We start from the raw sequence: 23,249 nt of genomic DNA, 5'->3' as shown, positions 1-23,249 counted from the left end.
TTCAGCCACGATTCTGTACCAAATACGATATCAGCTTTTACAGACTCCAGCAGTTCAGTGAACTCATCAACGTTGTTTATTACACTTCTGCAGTTTATTACGACAGCAACCAGATCGCGGCAGGCATTTTTTCTTATTCTTACTGTGGCGTCATTGTTTTAAGAGTGAACGACCTCTTCTTTTTCTGTGTCCCCTGTGAAAGCCTTTCCGTTAATAACACGCTTATCATAAGTTAGCTTTACCTTGTTATTACTATCTGCTTTTTTATCCTTCGGGTATTCCCAAAGTCGCTTTCGAATATCTCGGGTCTCAGGGGAGTAATCATTATCAACGCTGTAGGAGGACGCCTTGAACTTCTTAACGTTTAACGAGACGTCCTGTTGTTCCTTATATGATGCGAAATTTACAATGATTGGCCTTTTAAACTTTTCATTGTATCGACGAACACGGTGTGCTCTTTGAACCGTCTTTATTTCCATCCCAAAATTGGCCTTGCAAATACTTTTAACCAAGCTTTCCGACTGGTTCCACGTTTCCGAATGGTTGTCGTCATCTATTCCATAAAAGACAATATTTTGTCTGCGACTTCTGTTTTCGAGGTAAACATTTTTGATTCTCAGATGAGCTACTTGTTGTGTAAGGTCTCTATTGCGTTTGCTTGTTCAGACACTAGTTTATTAACCGCTTCGACCTGTCCCTCGGTTACACAGAGCCTTTTGTTTACTTCCATCAACATAGCTTCCTGTTTGGCTAACCTAGTGTCGATAGTATCTAGCTTGCTCATGATTATTGCCTGGCCACTTTGAAGACCTCTAAGCAGATCCATTTCTTCTGCAGTAATAGGTCCTAGGATTGAGTTCAACATCGCCAACAATCGATTCGCAAAAATGCGAAAATTTCTACGAGACAATCGCAAAAAACGCACTCGTTTGCGACAGTGGGAAATAGCACTTGTCATGGGAAGAGCCGGCAACGCATACAACCAGGGGGGTAAAGGTGGGTGAGGAGAAGTGGCGAATCCCGTGCGCCGACATCCTGGGTCCTGAGTGAACGATCGCGAAAGAGAGCGACAGAACACGAGAGAAAGAAAGAGTTGCGTTGCCAGCTGAAGGACGACAGTCGCAATGGTAAACGCGAAGACTGAAAACTCTCAGCTATATAAACAGTGATAATTTAACGTTGTAAACTAAATTCTGAGCTATTCTAAAGCTTATAAAAAGCAATATAGTCATTACGCTGCATTAACTTCCCTTCTGTCAAAATCTCCGAAATCTGGTGGTTGCGCGGTTTCGTATTCCTCAACCGCGCCCCCCCGCGCCCCACCGGCGAAGCCGGGTATCTGGTTTAGTTTAGAGTTGACTCGAGGCCGTACATGTGCGCGCTATGCAAAAAGAAAGCTTCGAAAGGAACGCGAATATCTTTCCACCGGTAAGTTCGTGGATTGTTGAAGTTCATGACACTGCTCTGATGATATATTTGTGAAATCGAAGGCAGTTGGTAACCATGTGGGACCCCGAGGGTCTGCCTGCATACTCCGCCGCTTGCGGCAGCCAGAATGCATGAGAAAATGGCGGACCTTTTCCTCTAGAGTTAGTATGTATGATCTCTATGCATACAACCGTTTATGCACTTGAATAGGGTAGTATGAACTAACCTGCATAACCAACAGTGTCGTTAGGTGCATGTCTGCAAGCGTGCCGGCTCCAAATCCCACGAAGCCGAAGTGCTGCGCGCTTAACTAGGCTCGGTTGATGTCACGTGGCCGTCGATGCTCGAAGCAGACTGGTTTACCGTTGTTGGCGAGGGCTTTATCAAAACGATGCTTGAAGTCGGTGATGACTGGCAGTCCGCTCTTGTTGTTGTTTGTCGGTAAGTGCCATCCGAATGCGGTTGTCGAAAAGGGTTCTGGCGATAGCGGGAACACTGCCCGCTCGTCAGCCACGCCCGAGCAAGAACGCCGATCCGATAAGGTTAAGAACCTGCACAACCAACAGTGTCGTTAGGTGGATGTCTGCAAGCGTGCCGGTTCCAAATATAGGCATTCTCACTTGGGCACGCCTACACCTAGCCGCCGTGGATTCCACATTATCACATTTTGGCCCCCTTAGAGCAGAGGTGGATCCCACGGGGGTTTTACATGGGCAGCCCTATTTGACAATGACCACACGTTGCCCCCCTAAAGCCTATATCTGCGATAACTCTCCCCCCGCATAGCAAAAGTGGGATCAACGGTGGAATTGTAGCGCAGCCGCAAGTGAGCATACTCTTGCGCAGCCGAGATGAGACCCTCGAGAGTATTGCATAGGCCTCGTGTGCTTTGGTATGGAGCAAACTGTGTCGCCCTCATTTTGGGTTTCACAGGACACCTGATAAGGCCTTGCGCTTCTTCTGGCATCTTCGCTGAGTTTCGTTATTATTTCTGTGTAGCGCTGAACAAAGTATAAACACGTTTCGACGTCCGACATCGGCTAGGTTCAGTGCCGCAAGGCAATCGAAAGTTTCAGATTCTTGCCAGTACCTGCAGGGTTCGCGTCTCTTATCTCTCGGTGGTGACGTAAAAACACCTGTCGTCCTGACTTTTTTTCCCCTTTTTTTTTCGAAGTGCGATACGGTCGTTTCTAGGTTGACGCTCTTTTTGCCTTAGCTTAGACCTGTGTTTCGACGGTGTTAGGAAGTTTTAGTTTCTTCGAGGTTCCTTCGTTATCCCGTCCCGCAGCTGAGCAGGCACGCTTTTACATCTGTGACGGTTTGAAACACCGAAACTTGTACTACCTAAAACAAGTTCTCATAAATCACTTCTCGCAGTGGCTCCTAGGCAACGCAAGGGGACTGTGTGCAGCCCAAGCTGGGTATGCCCACGCTGCGCCGACGTGGGACCAACGTGGGTTTCGTAGTGGCTGCCCGAGCCCACATTGCCCACGTAGGCCCCACGTGGGCCTCACCTCTTGTGCTACATGGGTAGTTAGTTTCCTTTGGGAGGCCAGAAAACGCTCATTGCCTGAGCGAACGAAAGGTAGCCTATCTGCACGTCGCGTAGATTGTATGCTGCACTCCGGAGTGCATGAAACTCAAATTCAGCCTTTTCTCTTTATCTGTCAGCGATCCCTAGCTCCGAAGGCATATTAAGAACTCCAGTTTAGCGGCTGTTTCGAAATACACAAATCGTAGTTTGAGAGCAGTGAGTATAAGGTTTAAAGGCACGGAAACGCTTTGTAACGAGATCTTATACCCACAGAAAATTGCTTATCCGTCGTCTGTTTGATTGTTCGTGCATACATCATGGCAAAACATGTCAGAACAATTGGTTTCTTGGATGTTGCGCGAGAGGTCGAGGTCAAATTTTGACGTTAGTACCTGGTCACTAACCAGTAACGGGCGAAGGAGTGCCCGATGTCGCTTGACTTGTTTGTTTGCGCCGGGATCGAAGGAATAACCGTGGAGTTGGGGTTACATTAAGCTTTTCGGTCGCCAAGTTCAATGCCGTTCAAGGTTCTGAGCAGGAAAGGCTTTTGTCGGGTGGTATCTGAATTCCTGCGACGGAGGGTCGGTTGGGGTACGTACACAAGAACAAGGAAGCGGGAAGAAGCATCACAGCTGTGATTGAGTCCACTTTATTCGTCATCCTCTTTTCGTTCCTCTGCGCGAGGATTCGAAGATGCTAAAAGTTCACCAGCTGGCCTGCACGTTCTTTGTTACTTCTACCAGGTCAAATGATGTTACGGTATTGCGTAAAACCAAGACTTCATGTCCGAACTTCGCGAAACGTGACGGCGTTGAGTGACGTCAGGTCACATGTCCACGTCAAGTGACGTAAGATCACGTGACGTCACCCCGTCTCGTGACCACGTCGCTTGACGCGAAGACTATTGACTTTATTGTATCACGTGAAAGACCGACCTGACAACATAATGTTACGTGACGTTTACTGCCTTCTCAACAAATTTAATCGATCGCTCTGTGAAGTGCTGCATCCCGCGAATTATGATTTTTAAGATAAGCGTTGCTCAGCATTTTACTTTAATCAATTTGCGAATGGTATTTCCAAGGAGCGTTCGGAACAACTCTGCAGGAAAAAGAAATATCACTTTAGTGACCAGAGATGTCATCTCGAAACTATCAATAAAAGATTCTTGCTAAAAAGAAAAAAAAAGGTTATTTCCTTGCATTTTGAGCACGAGTATAGCAGGAGGAATGACAGTTTCCAGCATGAATTTATCCGGTGACTGCGGCAGAAGAAGGGAATCCAGTTTACAGCCAGTTTACAGTTGTAGAAAAGGTGACAATAGAGCCCACTTCACCAGCTCCCCTGCTCACTCACCGTATTTTCAGTACCAGCTTTCATCGAGAGCAATCCCGCATAATTGCACTAAACAACTGAGATAATAAATGCAGGCAAATAAAACTGTACACAGGCGTGAACATTTTTTCCTAAATTTTTATTAACTCAGGATATCTTGCGGTTCTACACACATGTTTTAGAACTTATAGAAGGTAGCTAGCTGCCTTCAGGATCTCTTATGGTTCTACACAGGTGTTGTAGAACTTAGAGAAGGTAGACGCCTTTAGGATGTCTTATGGTTCTACAGACATTTTGTAGAACTGATTGAAGGTAGATGCCTTCAGGATGGCTTATGGTTCTAAAGACACGTTGTAGAACTGAAAGAACTTCGTTACACAATTTTTACGGGCATCCTCCGTAGCACACGTGGCATTTTTGTCACTGTGACTTCCATGATGCATAAATTTCGAAATAAGCGAGTCCACGAAGTGCGAGACCTTCACAAAGAGCGAAGGTCTCTCCGGGTTAAAGCAGTTATTTGGCACATCAGAAGTCACACCAATAAGAGTCCACCGACCGTTATCTTCGTACATCAAAGGTCCTCCGCTGTCTCCCTGAAAATAAAGCATAAGAAAATATTAGACTCAATTTTATTTTTTATATTAAACAGAAAGATTCAAAAATATGTGTTTATGAAACATAACACGTTTTTCAGCGTGATTTACTAGCAGTAATACTGCTAATTTTACAGCGTTTCGCAGGTTTTCAGGTAGTAGCGCATGCCCGTAATGCCTCCAACGTGCTGCTGTAAGAGACTAAAATACCCAGAACGAACAAAACAGCCCACATCAAGGTGTTGATTGTAAATTGAAAGCATCTATTTGAGAAATTTTCTTGTTTACCACAAAGTTCAGACAAGGTTATATCTCTCAATTTTTCAATTGTAGAGCAGTTCATATCCGCCGTTATTCACGTAAACTTTCAATATATTGACCAGCCTTGATATTCGTAGGCCGAGCACTGCAACTCAACCTTTACGATATTGATGCACACTGAGCTGCACAAATGTTGGGTCTCCAGATATTTCCTTTGATAGCAATCAAACATAAACAAGAGAAGTAAGATTTCTTTTCAGGTAAGCATGTTTCTGGTATTTCTAATTGGGAGCTGTTCTACAGAGTTCAAGAAAAAGAGCTCGTAGTTTTATTCGTTTATTAATCGTGTAGAACAGTGTAGAATCTAACTAAACGTGCAAGAACGTTACCATCTAGATCGCAAGCAATGCGCACTTCTGGACATAACAAGAAATTATGATACTTCGTTTTAGGACAAGTGCGAGCGAAAAAAACTACGACTAATCCTTGATGCTAACGTTTTCCTTAGGGCGTGCTTTCAGTGAATAACTACAAGTTTCTCTTAGTGACACAATGAAAGTGCGGGCTGATTATTGTAGTCACAATGTAATAGTAAGTTAAAATGTTGAGAATTTCACAAAAACATATTTCCCAAATGAAGCGCTGCCGAACTCACAAAGAATTCTACAGAGGCAGATGTATGTTTATCGCGGTGTAATCTTAGGAACTATATCTTTTAATCTTTCCTCCTCAGAGCTGGTTGACGTTGTCAAAAGTAACGCGCGAAGTCCACCTATGGGCGACAATTGTTGAATAGAGTTCATCACATAGAAAGGAGCACAGCATGATTATTTGAACATGGGACCGGTTACTATCAAAACCTTAGCAGACAGTTGGGTTGTGGTTTCTGTCAAATCGCTGCTGTGACACGACTAGATAAAGATCTTAATTGTCGGGAGCATGTGCCTTGTGGATCTGTAAACTCACAGCAATATCGGAGAGGGTCTATGATAAGATAGGAGCCGTGTTTATCGTTCTGCTGCTCTGGAAAACAAAGAAAGCGGGCCAGGCTATTGACTATGGCTGCAGCATCACTACAGCCATACGACATACCGCACGACCATGTAGACAAGAGGCTGATAACCCGCAACGCCTACCAGACATCGCGGGATATATCCCATATAAGCAAACAGCGTACTGGGCAACGGGAACCAGCGCAGTCCGGCGCAGTGACTGAGCGGAACGTGACATTTTCTTTCTGCTCCTCAGGTGGGTGTTTTTTGTTTTTTTTTTCTTCTCGCACCGCACACTTCGCTGGACTGCGCTCTCCCGTACTGAGCCACTTCTCACATCGAAGAAAATGGTTGCTCAGCATGTATGAAAGAAGTGACGGATGATAGTCAAGTGTTAAAATGCACAAAATGCAACAGCCTGCATCAAAATGGGAAGTGCTCGGGAGTCACATAAAAAGCCGAAAAAGCGGTAAATCCGCTGACTTGGCTCTGTGCAACCTGTAAACTGAGCACCCACCGTCAAAAACAGCAGGGGGATGAGCAGATTGCCCAGGACACTGCCAAAAGTTCAGATCACGGACAAGCGGCTACATTGGCGCAGAAAGTGCAGACAAATAAAAAGGTGACCGCGGTGTTGTCTACGATTGAAAACATCGAAAAGAAGCTGAACCTGCAGCCTATGCAACACGAGATTAAGATCGAAAAACTGGATAACCAGGAGAAAACCATTGAAGTTATTGAAGATCAGTGAACTTTCTATCTCAACAGTACGACGATCAGCTAAAAAATATCAACTCACCAACAACTCTCACGAACTAACTAAGGAAAAGAAGAAAGGAGATCGAGCTGCTTACATTTGATAATGATGCGCGAATAAAAAACCTAGAGTGGGCAGTTGAAAATATGGACCAATATAAACCAAGGAGAAACATTGCCATCCATGGGATTGTCGCAAACGTACACGAAGACCTACCAACAATTCTGAAAATATTTAGCAACGACGCTAGACCTACCTTTCCCAGAGCCAGATGAGGTCGAGGCCATGCACAGACTAAGAGCGAGAGATGATAAGAATGCTTCGATCATTGTCCGATTTAACGACAGAGAGGAAAGAGACCGGTAAATCAGCAAACGCAAAGCGCTAAAGGCGAATAATATCTTCATCAATGAGAAGTTCACAAAGCGGAAGAAATGGTTGGTCTGGAACGCAAAGGAATGTGCAAGGAAAAGGGGATACAGCTTTGTTTGCATGAGAAATGGAAAAATACTGGTCAGGCAAAGCGAAGGATCGGCAGTGATACGTACCGACGGGGAAGATGACTTGTACAAAATTCGATAAAATGGCCACGTGCAGCATACTTAACGACTGGAATAGATATGTAAAAAAATAGTAGCAAAAGAGGAAAGGAAAAAGAACAGCTCCCACATGTCGTTGAAATTAACATCAGAAACATTAAAAAGATTGGGATGAACCTAACGTATACCTTACTAGTTCGCTTGATGATATCGATGTAATAATACTAACCGAAGTAAACATTGGGGCAAAAGAACCGTCACCGTTTCATATATATAGGTTCTATTCACTTTCAATACGTCAAGATTTTCACGAAAGAGGAGCAATATTAGCTTATATAAAAATTATTGGTTTTCGGACCGTGAGGAGTGGTTTATAAATCATGCAGAAGTTCTTGTCTTCACTGTTCATACGCCTGAAGTTCCATTTACGAGAGCTGCGTTCTATAGACCACCCAGTGGTAAAAGAAACTTGTTCTACGATGAGCTCATAAAACTCTTGAACGCTTTAATAACAATGGCCATGTCATACTAGCAGGCGATTTCATCATAGATGTTATGTGCCCCAGCAAAACCGGAGTAAAAGAAAATCTTGATATAATGTAAAACTTCGAACTGGAAAGTATGATTTACGGTTACACACGTGAAGAATACCGCGGCGATAAAGTGACAAAAGTGTGTATCGAGCATATAATACTGCGTACATGTACCGAAAATTTTATCGCGGCAATAATGAGACAAAAAGTAGCAGATCACTACTTTGTCGCTCTAAAATTATGCGTGAGGCCGAAACTAAAAGCTCGTTAACAGAAACTAAAAGACTATACAGAACCCGCCTTACAATAGGTAATCCAAGGACACCCACTTTCGCACATAAAGCATAAACTGGTTTGAACAAAGAAAAATGTCAAGATGGGTCTTATTAAATGCTAATTGGTTTCTCGATAAAGGAGACACAGATGACATACATGATGGGTAAAAGGTTATATAGCACATTCCTACTGACCCTTGACGGAACATGAAACTCTATGAAACGCAACAGATCAATTGAATTCACTTCTCCGTGTACAACTTTGTGAAGTAATATAAAATCTCTGTATTGCCTCCGCACAGCAAGCTTGTGCAACGCAAATCGAACAAGTAACGTTTCATAATGGTAAAAATATTTCCTTCGAATATAACGGTCATACACAATTCTATAGAATCATTCGTTTATGTATAATTTCTATTGAAAGAGCCTGAGATAACGTTAATGAATTCCAAATGATTGAGACAAATTCTAATCTTGACCTCACTAATGTCTTAAACAAGTGCAGTAAACAGCGGGGCGTAGAAAACTCGCAACACAACAGTGAAATCATTCCCAACACTCTCAGTGCTGCATTCACGGTTATAGACACGTGATTATTAAAGGATAGTGAACTATCGATGAATACACCAAGATCCTAGAAAAAAAGGAACCCGAGGAATCGGGGCCCCTCCCAAATTATATAAAAAATAAAGTATGTCACGCTTTCTGGATAACACAATTGATTTAGTTATTTTGGGGTTAAGTACAAGCGGTTTTTGGCACACCATTCAGAAACACGTTCTATGTCAGCCTGGAGCCGGGAGCAATGAGATAGTGACCTCACACTTATAAAAAGCTTAGCATCATCGGAAAACAAAAGAATTTTCGCATCTGTAATACGGGAAGCAAGATCATTTATGAACAAAAGGAATAAAAGTGGTCCCAGGATGGATCCCTGGGGTACACCGAAACTTGAAATAAACTCGTCAGAGTAGCTATCAGAAATGCGAACAGAGTTTCGACGACCAATGAGATACGTGGAAGACCACGCGCAAAGATGCGGGCCGAAACCATGCAAGGCAAGCTTCTGTAGCAGTAAATTATGACATACACAATCGAACGCTTTCGACATGTCAATATAAATTGCATCTACCTGTCCCTTACTTGACACCACTGGTGCAGAGTAACTTAAAAACGAGCATAAATTTGACTCAACTGACCTACCCTTCAAAAAACCGTGTTGAGATGCAGATATCATTGGGCTAAGGTAAAAGTAAACACGTTTATATATTACTTTTTCAAAAACTTTTGCAAAACTACATAACAATGACAAAGGACGGCAATTATTAACCAATGTCGAATCACCGTTTTTAAAAATAGGAGCAACTACAGACACTTTCCGAAGCTCGGGAAAGTGTCCTTGTGCAAGAGACAAATTAAAAATGTGCATCGAAAAAGGGGCAAGTAAAGAGCAGCAGCCTTTTATAATAAACAAAGGTACGTCAACACCGCTCGGTAATTTGGGTTTCAGTTCCTTCACGGCTTCTACAATCTCTTCTGCGCCAACAGTAAACGAAGACAAAAAAGCACTACAACCAGCATTAGTGGCACTAAAAGAACTACTCATAGGAGGGGAATAACACGAACGAAAGAAGTCAGCAAATCTATTCGCCATATCAGCCGGCAAACAGTGGTACCCATTATTATCTCGAAGACAAATACTTTCTTTACTTCCATGCAAGTGTTGCTTAGCAAAGCACCATAATTCTTTCGGATTTTTTCTAAGGCTTTGCTCGAAGCCATATAAGTGCAAACGATTATCTTGTTCATAAAGTTTCTTAACGAGACAACGATGAATACTGAACTTTTGATACTATAAACTTAGCCCTGTTTTCTTGTATAAGCGATGATAGTGCAGTTTCTTTTGTAATGCATTTTTTAAATCTTTTGAGAACCAACTGGGATAACGGTAGTTGCGCGTCAACCGTTTAGGAACGAAGGCATCCACAGCTTTCTTAACTATCGCGGTCAACCTTTCTGTGACGGAGTCAACTATGCCATCGTTTAAGACAATTGACCAGTCATAGTTCTCTAAAAACTTATATAAACGGAGATGATTTCCGCGAGAATAAGAATACCCAGCAGAAGTACACCTTACACGTGGCCTACATGGTAAGCAGAATTTTGTCTTGAACGGTGGATGATAAACATCAACGGGTACGAGTGGGTTTACAGCTGATACCGCCGGGTCGAGCGGTGCGTTAGATAAGCACATATCTACAACATCTCCTCAAGAATTTTGAATTTAATTGTACTGATAAAAACTTCTAGAAAAGCGAGGTGGCTTTTCTAGAAGTCACGCCAGTTGTGCGAAAATTAATGCCAGCGCCGGAGTCAATTCCAGGCAAGTTGAAATCGCATAGAATCTGGACACGAAACTTGGAAAAGTCGACCTTTTTGTGCAGTGATTCAAAATGTTCGATAAATTGAAGATCGCTGAAAAGAGGAGGAAAATAGTAATTTCCGATTCAGACACACTCAGCATAGGATTCGAGATCTTTCCTTCTGTGGCACTGAACTAAAGAATTTACAGCAATCAGTACACCACCCCCGAGTTTCATACCCGTGTTAGCATAATCTCTGTCTTTGCGAAACACCGTAAAAGTTGGAGGAAAATAGCTATTTATAGAAATGCCGGGACAAAGCCAGGTCTCAGTTAAGCATATGATCTCAGACAGGCTTAACAAAATATTAGACATAAACTCAACGGCCTTAGAACGGAGGCCCCGAGTGTTTAGATAATACATTTCAAGTGTTTTAAGCAATTACAACTGGTGAAGATGAAGATTCAGACCCATGTACTCTCGAGCGGTCTAGTTTGCCGAAAAACTGGTGGAAGATTAAACCCTCTGGCCACACTTCTGCTTTGTTCAAGATTTCAAAAACTGAGAAGTCCCCTGCGAGATGAAACGAAGAATATGAATCGAATTTCCTCTGCAACTTCGTGACACTAGCACTTTTGCTGTCCAAGAAATGGGCTATAAGGTTTTCGATGTCTGCAACTGATGTTTTTGGGTCCAATCTCGATACGAAGAGAGCCTTTGTGTGGTGAGCCACAGCAAGTACCTTATCAGACTTTGCAGTTCCGGATGACGCCGGAGCCCGCCGTTTTCGCTTCACGAGTGTGAAGCCGTCGTCGTCCAACGCTGCAGCTGCCTGACCAGCATTGCGCCTGTCACCGTCATCCTGTGCTGAGAGGTCGCCCACAATGTCGTCTGCCAAGGGATGGCTGACGTGGCGGCTGCAGCCTTGTTCCATGCGGTCTTGGGCACCGCTCCCGGTGCTGGCGTAGGCCTTCCGGCAGAAGATGCCGCTCGCCGCATGCGTTCAGCATCGTCCACGGTCGTCGTAAAATTTAATAGCCCTTGTAAGTCAATCTAGTTTATACTTGTCCAAATAACTCAGAAGTACAATTCAATAGTGATTGCAGTCATTAGAGGCTAACCAGGCCCCCAAAACGGCAGGTAATACTGAACCGCACACTATTTCTACTTCCTTATAAATACTGAGTCTTCATTAAACAGCCAGTGCAGCATCTACTGGCTGTAATTACTACGTCGTGTCGCATTTCCAGCCTCATTGGAAGTGCATCTCGTATAGTTTAAAATATTGACCTATGGAGCAATTACATATTTGAATTGCTGTGCTTTATTTCCAACTGTAAAGAGCCAGTCACTACAGCTAGTAACATCTATAACCTTTAGAGTGGTCCATAAACTGTCAATTTACAGGAAAGTCATTAATTGCCAGTAGGTCATTTGTACCATGCAGGTGTAATACATAGGTCCATATAATATAAATACTTAGTGCTAATATGAAGCGCTCCTCATTATTAGAAATTACGTGTATCAGCTCTTGCTCAATTGAAATCGGCACACCGATTTGCCGTATATTCACAATTCCTGATAGTGTGACGAGAAAAGATAGTGTAGTGAATGACTGTTATGCTTTTAATTTCGAGCTCATAGTTTACCATCCCACACCGAGAGATGGCAGCACTTCTGTGCCTCCCGACAACCCCATGTATTTTGGCTCGAGTTTCCAGTATTGGTGGTCAATGATATTTTCTCTAAGTATTAAGCGTGACGTTCTCAGTCCTAGTGGCGCACTCGCACTCGCACTTCATATTGTTTAACGCTCATGTCGGGTCCGCCAGCAGAACGACCGTTCAGTATCTTTCGGTTCGTGGTGCATCGGGTTTTTGCGGTGTAAACAGGAAGACCTGAGTTTTGGTACATATACTGTAAATAAAATGAGCACGAATAACTGACTAGATGCATTGAAAATAAATGTCAAGGTAATTTTATCACTCTGAAGTGATTGTAATGTAATTACTTTTAGTCTCCGGTAATGTGTGATGTAATTTATTTATTTCTTGCAGTTTCAGAAATGTATTTACTAAAGTAATTGGCCATCTCTTATCTCGTCTTTGCTTTTTCTAAGAAAATCAAGCCCCTGAAAACTCGGTTACGCCACCATATTGCTGCAGGTTCGTAACGTTGAGATAACATACGCGGCCATTTTGAGACAAATGGTTGCTTGATGATGCCGCAGCTTGGCGCGTTGAGCTTGCACATGGTACTGCACGATCTGTTTTAGACCGCCATATTTATCCAATACTTGAATCCCCAATAGGTCACTATACTCACAAATATACACAGAGGCGGAAACATGGGCTGTGAAACTCAGAGGAGCAGGTAGCAATATCGACTGGAGCAAAGATTTACAGCGTGAATGGCATGTTAACTAAGAGAATAATCCCTTATTCCATTAATATTCAATGTCGAGAAACGATATTAGCGCCAAAGGGCAGGTTGTTTGTAAATTATTTGTTGGTAAGGTTATCACAGGAGAAAAGGCGTGCTTTGAGAAAGGCCGGTATAAAAGTAAAAATAGCAAACGACGCAGCAAGTGATCCGTGTAGTTGGGATCATGCACGTGTTTTCGTGCGCTGCGTTTGTTTACGTGATCCCTGTATGTGGTGCGTTCAGCCGATTTATGGCGTGCGTAATGTTTGTGCAATATAAAGTGTAGACGGTGCAATTATATCCGCGCGAGGAATGCAAATAATATTTGGGACCTTTGAATAGGGCTATAGCTAGCACCTTCTAGCTTCTCCTTAAGTGGAAACTAAGATCTTTTACAGAAGCTATCATTCACTCTGAACCAACGTAGTGGTTTTTTCATAGTCTTGCTAATGAGACTAGTTCCCTTTACTAAATTTTTAAGTATTAACTGTTAAGAGCACGCCTGCTACACGCTGTAGTTGGTAAGAAGTTAGCAACATATGCGACAAGAGTAACTAACCAAATGTTACTGAAGAGTACGACCTTTTTTCTCAGAGTACCCTCTAATTAATTTGGCCAATTATATAATAAAAAGCATCAGAGTATTTCGCGGTCGTTCGGTAGTACGTGTAGCGGCCCGCTAGAGTGAAGATCTGTAGCGGCCCGTCATACACGCAACACTCGTCAAGGCGGTACCCGGAAGGAACAGATACTCCAAACACTTATTTCTGAATTTCTCATGAGTACATTAGAGCTGTACAATAAATAACGAGGAAGTAATTTCGGCCGTGTCGCGTTTTTTTGGTTCGGCAGGTGCAACGGGTGAGGTTTTAACATACTGATATGGGTAAGAAGGACTATTATTAAGGGGTCACGACAGATAGTTAAGAGAGAATCTAACGGTTCATATCTTAGCATTCACCTCTGACCAATGTAGTCTAACCAACAGTTGAATCGAATGATTATCGCGTCACCTTCAATATACACTTACCATGCTCACTGCAGATGTGTACGGACAGAGAGAAGGCAACGAAAAGCCATGAGCCTTACTGACTAGCAAACCGTATTCTCTACGGGAGTGAGGAATGTTTTAGTCCTAGCACCACGGAAGTGAATTCTAGACTTGAATATGAAAGAGCGAAACAACGAACAATCTTTTGTATTAAAGAAATGTCCGTTACTAGTTATCACGTGTACCAAGAATACCAAGCCTAGATTTTTACGCATAAACTAATAGTCTGCTAATTCGTGCTAAACAATATTTCAGGCTAAAGGTAAAACTGATGTTTTTATATTGGTATACCAAATCCCGGCACTCTTCAGTGAAGATATATGCTGATGAGGCTTAATTTAAAACACAGGGATATTTACAGCGCTGTTATAGTTCTATTAAAAATATAAGTTTATTTCAAGTCTAAATAATTGCAGAGGGTGGCGAAAGGCAACTAGATAACCCTAGGCACGTCAGTCTGTATTGGAGCCTGCTGTTGTTTTACTGGTAAAAAAAAAAAACAGTGAAGTTCATGATCATTTTTAATCACTGACTGTCCATTTCGAAATGCAGTTGTCTGGCAGGAGTTTTCTCACGCACGCTTATAGACTTGTATTGCTTTATTTTTTTTTCGAGCATTTCTCAAGATATATTGTCGTAGAGATCAATATCACTCAGCTAAGTTTCAAGACAACTTTTTGAAGGGTGCAATGAAGAGAACCAAAGATAGATATTTGATCAAGCTTTAATCGCGACTTACTTTTTGAACAAGTTAATTTCAATAGACGCCCCCCGACAAGCAATGAAGGCACCAACGTGAGAAATTCTAAGCTTAGTTCTAACTGAGTGACTGCGCATTAGCTTATGTAATCAAGAAATAAAAGACATATGCGCGATATCTACGCACATGCTGAGGGAGACTTAGCGCAATGGTAAGACTTCAGTCAGAAATATATGTTTTGTCGCCACTGCTTTCTGCTTGATTAGTAAACGGATATCACTTCACTAATTAATGGCGTTTTCCTCACTAACCGTATAGCAAGGCAATGGTGTATACGAATATGAGAAAGAGTGAATTCATTCCTCTCAATATCGGCAAGGACCTCCTAGGCTGTATTTTGATTCCAAACTGGGGAAAACACAAGTGCTGCGTGTCCGTGCTAAATGCGCTTGTATGCGACTTAAATGCCCTTATGCTGATGCAAGAACTTCCGCCTTCATCCTAAATACAAAGCGCTTGTGTGATGTCATTTGAACTATGGAGTTGTTTGGATGCAGCGAAAATACGGTTTCAGATTCCGATGTTACCACCCACTTCTAAACAATTGAAAGTCACCTTTGAATATGTATTGTGCTATTTTGACACCCACACCAAACGTTTCGGCATTGAGATGTCAGAGGGGTTTAGAAATTGCTTTGAACGCAAAGTTGACGGATCCCCACGACTTCTTTGGTATAACGGTTTAATACAGGGGTTTTCAAAACACGGTCCGCTGACCACATCCGGCCGGCGGAGGGATTCTCACCTGCACACGGCTGGCCGCGGTCCTTTCAGAAACACCGGGACAGCGGCCCGTTTCCAGCAGACCCGGGGTGACTGGCGCAAGAATAAGAGCATGCAAAGTAATGGCGTCGCGACGCTTATCAAACACTTTGAATCCGTGTCGATTCCCACTGAAAGTTGAGACCAATATGTATTGCGCATTGTCACCACCGGCATCACACTTCTGAGTTCACACATTCATATGTGTGTAACTGCGTTAAAAGTGAAAATACCGTAAGCGTGCGGGCGGGGCAGGTGGAGGGCTGAGGACAAACAGAAAAACGTACACGAGACAGAAAATAGACAGGACGATGTCTCAAATTTTCTGTCTCTCCTATGTTTTGCGGTGTCTTTTTTACCCCAGTCTCAGGAAGACAGGGTAAAGCCCTGTCTTCCGGAAGACAGGTGAGCAACAACCGGAGCGGTCCGTTTTGGAGGGATTCCATAATTGGGCGCCATTTCTCCCTGCCGAACATAATGTGATCCCAGCGTTGGGCAGAGAGACATTACCTAAATGTATCTTACACCGTGCGTCCGGGTCACGATTTTTCGGTTGCTTAAAAGAGCAAGGAGTCGTAAAAACTCAATTATACAATATATTTGAGTACTTCTGAAAAACCACTGCTAAAAATCCCCGACATTTACTTGAAAGGCCACCATGCCAAACATGACAATGCATTGAGTTGTAGCCTTTGAAAATAAATCGGGGATCCCTAGAAGTGGCTCTTTAGAAGTCCCCGGTTTGTTATCTTTGGAAACTTTGATTCACTATGATGGCAAGCATTACTTGCAAAAACAGGGCATATGTATCGGGTAGTGCATCGCCCCAGTCCTCAGCGATATATTATATCACAACTTGATATCACTCTTAGCAGCCGATTTTAAGGGTTCAAAGTAAAGGAAGATTCAGATACACAGGTGACTTCATAATTTTTACTCGTTCTGATACTAACGCTTTTGAAGCACAGACTGCGAAAACCATGACCACTTTTAAGTAATGCCTCTGCACGCTCGACGCCACGGATGAGATGGCGGTAGAAAACACTATACATTTTCTTTACTTCAGGTTTTTATATCTTGACGATCACTTCCGCGTGCGCATAAGCCGCTGCATGCTCTTCATTCAGCCAACTCTAAGCTGATAAAAATAAGTATTGTTAGCCTCTGTCTTAAGAATGCATTCAAACATTCCATTGAGCATTTGACCTTTGCTGGTCTTGAGCAGCACGCAAAGCGGTTGGCCGCAGCTTGGTACTCCAAGCACATTTTTTTTTTTTTTTTGCGGTTGCTGCAAGCTTTCTCGGAACTCGCTGTCTCAAAGGAAAAAAAAATGAAAGCCAGCAGGCGATACGAAAAAAAAAAGTTTTTGTTAAATCGTATATTCACAGAGCGTCGCACAATTCGAAGAAAATGGCTTTACAATCAAGTGTAAAGGTAGTGTTTTCCGCGCCCAATACGCTCATGAATATGTGGAAACTAACAAAACTTGACGTGGCTGCCGAACACGGATACGAAAAGAAGCACTGAACAAAAATTCTCGTCTGCCACGCATTTCATGGTATATGGAAGTTCGCTGTCTTGTGCCGTGCAGTACGTCGGGCAGACGGGGCGATGTCTAAATGATGGGATCCCGAGCACTGTAGCAATATGCAAAAACACAGCAATGGGTTTCTTGACATGCACTGCAGGGCATGCGGTTGTGGTCCACTATTTGATGGATGCATTAGAATTAAAAGAGGCGAGGCTATCATAGCACGTGAAATTGTAGAAGCTAAAAATTACTTAGGCGAAACGTGTATCGCTAAACCTGCAATAGCTCTATCTGAAAATGAACTTGCTTACCTGGGAGCAAGATAATGCTGTACCCTGAACATGATCCGTGATGGTTCTTTGTGTTGTTTTGTGACTACGTTTGACTGCAAGTACCTCAACGCGTTTCAATAAAAATGAGTTGGAAGTTGTGCCTCGTTTGCGTCCTGTCCTCCTTCGTCCTCGTCTTGGCTGCACACTCCTTGGACTCCCTCGTAGAGAGCCACTGAAACCGCGAAGCCATTCAGTCGTCTGTTAGCAAGGCAAAATCTTTTGCGAATCTTTGTTGTCGGATTTTGTCATCGCTTTATGGCAGAGAGACGACAGAAAAAGTTTTCGTGATGAGATATTGCCGCGCGCCAAGTAGGCAGCGTTGTCGTGGCCTAACGGTTGTCGCGCTTGCATCCCACGCGATAAGTCAGGGTTCGGTTCCCGGGAGTCACGCGTCCTTTTGTTTATTCCTGCAATTTAGTTTTCTGGTAAATTCGAGAATCGTGTTGGGGGGGGGGGGGGGGGGGGGGGCTTGTTCGAGGCCCGAATAATTCTACGCGTCGAACATTCTACGCCGATTATTCCAGAAGCTCACGCATGTACATAAGGAACCCCGCGTGGCGAGACGGAGTCAGTTTTTCGCCTCGGCGTTCGATCGTGCTGCTTCGCCGCCTTCGACGCCCGCGACGCTCTATTATTATCTTTCTTTTTCCTTTTATTTTCGGGCACAAGTTCGCTCCATTAAACGTTCAGTTTACTCGGTCATTCACCGCCTCGTCACTTGTCATCCGTGACAACATTGACAAGATCAGTGCTTACAAAAAATATCTACTTTTTTATCGGATAATTCCTAACCTCACGTCGAGCCCCTCTGTATCTGTTCTGAAACAACGGCCCTAGCAACGGTCTGTTTAGAGCGGAGCGCCATGTTTTGACGCCATCACTGATGGGGTCTATTAGGTGGATTTCGACCGAATTGGATTTCCTCTATCGGCTCCCTACGGGAGCCAGAGTTGCCTGTCTGCTTTCCACCTGTCTACGCGCCGCTATTCGCCGAGATCCGATCACGTGAGGAGCCGGTTCAAATGCCGTGCAGGAAAGTGGAGGTTGCACGCGCCTCGGCGTATATTCCCCTGCTTTTGAGCGTGCGCGTGCCTCGAACGTGCGGCGCCTCTATTCGCCGGACTCAGTCACGTGAGGAGCAGGATCAACAGGCCGTTCAGGAAACACGGCACTACGGGAAATAACGCGCAACTCCCGTAGGGGGGCGTATAAACCCATTCATTTTTGTAGTCTTTTTTTGGTGAATAGATGGCGTTCACGCTTTCGGCACCATTAGGTCTTCAATTTGGTTGGTTTTGGTTTCAACGCGAACGCTGCTATGTTGCTGTTTTACGTTGCTTTTGCTTAATTTTGGGCTACGATATTTTGCTTGTTGTACACAACCAATGAAACAGTGGTATTAAGCCAGTTTGAGGACAACGAGGTGTAACCCTAAGTTGCGGGCTTCTTTTACCAGCTCCTTTGATGCAACTGATTATCGTCAGTTGCGAAAAGCCTGACTAATGTACAGGGCAGATTGCCATCGTCTAAGGCCGTACCCGAAGACACCCGTCTCCAGAAAAACAAACTAATGAAGAGACTAACACGTGAATGTAAAGAAGCATATCGACAGCTTGATTAACATTGTACTGAATCGGCTAGAACAAATGGGCTGGCGAGTTAACTACTCATTGCTTGTTTTTCGTGGGCACCCAAACTTTAGTGAACTTCGCAGACTAAAAACGAATGGTGTAAGGATGCAGATAATTGATCAAAACAAGTAGTATCGTATCGGCCCTTTTTTTTTTTTGAATTCAGTACACGACCATGTTTTGACAGGCCGACTAGGAAAGTTCGTAAATTATCAACCCTGCTAAATTACTCATAAGCAGCATTTAGCGATATTGGCCCTAGGAAATAAGTTATTTTTATATGAACGTTTGCTTACTCAAGATATAGTTTAAGTGAAAGGCCCATCAAATTAAGTCTTTCATTTGTCTTCCGTAAGATTGGTCAAATAAGATTAAAAGGCCACAGGAGGATAAATACCTCAGAACGTTTGGCTGAATTCTAGAGCTGGACACTATTTGACTGACCTGTGACAAAAAATATTTAGTTGTTTGAAGAAATTCGCTTTGTAAATTTTAGTGTCGCCAGCTACCACATGTAAACCCCTACTCGTCATCGACAATCCTGGACATACCAATTGCCCATGACAATCTAATTGTCATGCAGACGGCACTTTTTTTTTTTTTTTGGGGGGGGGGGGGGGGCGGCAGGAAGGGGGGGGGGGGCGGAGGGGGCGTCACATATTGCCGAGTTCAGATACTGCAAAAATAAAGCAGCGTACGCAAAAAAAAAAAAACAAAAAAAAAACGTGTTGTTAATATTGCGCATGTGCCGAACCCGAACCGCACTCTGGATTTGCAAATAGAACACTATGTTATTTCTTTGTGCAGGCTACTTTAATACTTGGTACTGTTAAGTGTCTGTGGCAGTCGCTTACGCGCGAAGACCGAATCATTGTGTTAAAATAAAGAAAGTGGATGACAATGCTTATCTAAATATAATCAATAAATCACTGAAGATGCTGTCGAAATGGCAGCAAGCAATTTATGCAATACCCTAAACTTCAGAGGTGAACCGACCAACTAAATGTTTATGTTCTGAAAAAACAAAAAGCTTGAGAACCTCAAATAGATGTAAGCCTGATATCATGAACAAGCAAATAGCCTGACGTTGACGTACTGCTAGCCCCAGATAAAAATACAAGCGAAGCGTTCGTTGTCTATCTCCTCCGCGGGTTTTCTCACATAGTCAGGGGAAACTGTTTTCGATATATTATAAATACAAAGAACGATATTTTCAGCAAATACGGATGATCTCCTTGTGCTGACTATTCTTGACGCCTTCCTATCCTACATGCGCGATATAAATATACGCGCTACTTACTGAGAATGTTCCGCTACTATTAGCAAACAAATCTCAAGGGTTTTAAAGATATTTGAACCCTCGTGATCTCTTAGTCATCGAGTGGACGTATCGGACTACCGCTTCCTAAGAAAAGCAGGAAAGGGCGGTGAAACGCGACGAAAAACACGAATACAACGCATCCGCCAAGGCGCGGAGGGCAGAGTGGGGCAGCAAGTTGACGTAACCTCATCGCTGCCCCGTCACGTGATTCCAAGATGGCAGCGCCCGTGCGCAGGAATATGAAAATGTTTAAACAGGAACTCTAGACCGAATCGCATCGCCGCGCTGCCTGACGGCGCGCCGCCTGCTGCAGAGAACGGCGCAGTGCGCAGGCTCGTTTTTTCTTATCTGCTGGCTTTCTCGTTTGCTCACTTTGCTCGCTGACTGAACTCCGGCGATAGACGCCGTTTGCGCAGTCGTCATTCCACAATCTTCGCTCATTGCTCTGGCCAGCGGCCGAACGGCCGAGCTCCCGTGCTGTGCCGCACGGGCAGTTCACCCAACTCTATTGCTCGACTATAAACCTTTCCAAAAAACGCTCCTAGGCCGCCGCCATGTGGCTGATGCTGATGCGGCTGGTGCGACTCTCGCGCCCTCTATCAGCTGGGAATTTTCTGCCACTCTACTGGACTGTGAAGACCCGCTCAGCTCGGTTCTCTACCTACGCTTTTGCGGTTTTACATTCGACGTTTTCTCGCCCCCCTTGAAATTTTCCACTTAATCTTTTTTTATGCGTGCTGTGTACCCTTTTTGTGTTATCTTCCCTTTGTAAGAAATAAGGCTGGTAAGTGTCTGCCATTCAAGTTTTTCTGCTTTACATTCGCGGGAAACGAAGAAGGTGAAGGACGTCGAACGACCGTCGACGGGATTTTGCGAACATTGTTCTCCGCCCTCTTACAGATAATCCGCGTAGAATCCTCAGTCGTCTCCTAACACAGTTGTCCGGGTTGGAGTGGGAAACGGGTCAAGGGGTGTTCAAACAGGACACTACAAAACGCACGACTCCGACAAATCGTGGAAATTGAAGCGGGAGCGTCCGCTTCAATTTTCACGATTTGGCGGAGTCGTACGTTTTGTAGTGTCCTCTTTGGACACCCCTTCAGTCGCGTTCGTTCCTTTGCCTTGGTGCGGTTGTGAAAAAAGGAAGCTCTCCCCAAAACGCACCCCAAAGCGAAGTCAATTGGGATTCCGTCCGATCGTCAAGATGTGAATGTCGTCGACTGTGACTGTTTTATTTGAGATCTTGCTCAAATAAATTCTTTTCAGATAACACTGCATCGTGTGGTACGTACGATATATTGTTCGAATGTTACCACTTCCTCAATTGTGTGCCCGTGTCCTGTCCATCGGCAAACACGTTATTTGTGAGCGTCAAAAATGCATGCCTTTCGGTCCCCTTCTGTTTCATTTTTTTTTCAGCAAAGCGCTTTATCGTTCCACATGCGGTGAATCCCGCGGCGCCGTCAAAACTTATCGTAAGAAAAAAATATCTAGAACCATACATTCCAGTCGCATTCGTTCTGTCGCGCGTACCCAACAAAAATAGTTTATAGTTTTTAATTTTTTTAATTTTAGTTTTTTTTTCAAATGTGGTACAGTTCTTACTCAATGTCCTCTGGAAAATACATGTGCCATGAGATCAAAAATATAGCGGGAAACGGCGAGAATTTAGCCGCCAGCAGTGTTTGAAACTGCGCCTACGCAGGCTGCGGCTATTGAAATCACAGTCCACTCTGTTAGGGTTAAGAGAGGCGCCGGTGAGAGTCTAGCCTCACACTCAGTGACTTGGTTCGAAAACGGTTTGTTGCCCCTGGGGTCGAGTGTTTTATGGAAAGGTGCATACCATGTTTCACCTTATGCTGCACCGGAGCAGGCGATACGAGCCATCCCAATCAATCCTGTGCAGTGCATGCACCATCTGACTACGCGCCCCGCGCGGCTTGTTGCGCACATCTGGAAGGTCACGTGGCACTCCCAAGGCATTGGATTGGCTTCGATGGTTCGTAGCGTTTATCGCGGTCCATCGTAAGGTGAAACGGAGTATAGCAGAAAAGTTAAAAACAATCGCACGCAACTAAGAATATGCGCCTCGGAGATTGCGGCGCGGGGGATCTGCACATTTGCTTCTGCAGGACTACAGTTACTCCGTGCCACGGGCATTCGCTTCTTGCGCCCCCGACATCGTCATGCGGGAAGAGCCCGTGAACGTTTTTCCTGCTGCGGCCGTAGTTCTATAAACATTTACGGACCATAAGAAATCTTTTCACCGAATCATTTTTTTTTATGTTTTTCGTGCAAGGGTTTTTTTTTCGTAGAGGAGAAGGAGGGCCGTCCGCTCTGCGCAGCCATCTTTCACGTCGACCTGGACGACCACCGGCAGGCGTGTGGGCTCGGATACGCCCGGTGCTGCGCAGGCTCCGACGGTTCGTCAGCAACGCCTTCTACAACTCGCCGATGATTGTCGCCTGATACGTTACCTTCGCTACACTACACCCGCATACAACGAGTCATCCTCACCGAAGACTTTCGCGCGTCTTTAAGGGCCTAAATTGTGACTTGAAAGTAATATCGTCATCAAAGACGTCAGAAAAGTATGCAATCTAAGAATTATGGAGTGTCGGCTTTCCCGACTTTTGTGTTGCCGCGAGTCTGAAACGCGCTCCCAGACTCCAAGGGAACATAACGTGGCGTGGTGTTGTTTAGGAAGACATGTGGCGATTTATCGTTTAATTAGTTCCAAGATGATAATCTGTTTCTGAGCTTGAATATACTCGGCATAGCGTACAGTGGCCCAATTTTGAATAATATCAAGCGAGCGTCGACC

This window comes from Ixodes scapularis, unplaced genomic scaffold (genome assembly GCF_016920785.2).
Source record: "Ixodes scapularis isolate PalLabHiFi unplaced genomic scaffold, ASM1692078v2 PGA_scaffold1__304_contigs__length_218370807, whole genome shotgun sequence".
Taxonomy (NCBI): Eukaryota; Metazoa; Arthropoda; class Arachnida; order Ixodida; family Ixodidae; genus Ixodes; species Ixodes scapularis.
This window is presented reverse-complemented; position numbering follows the sequence as displayed.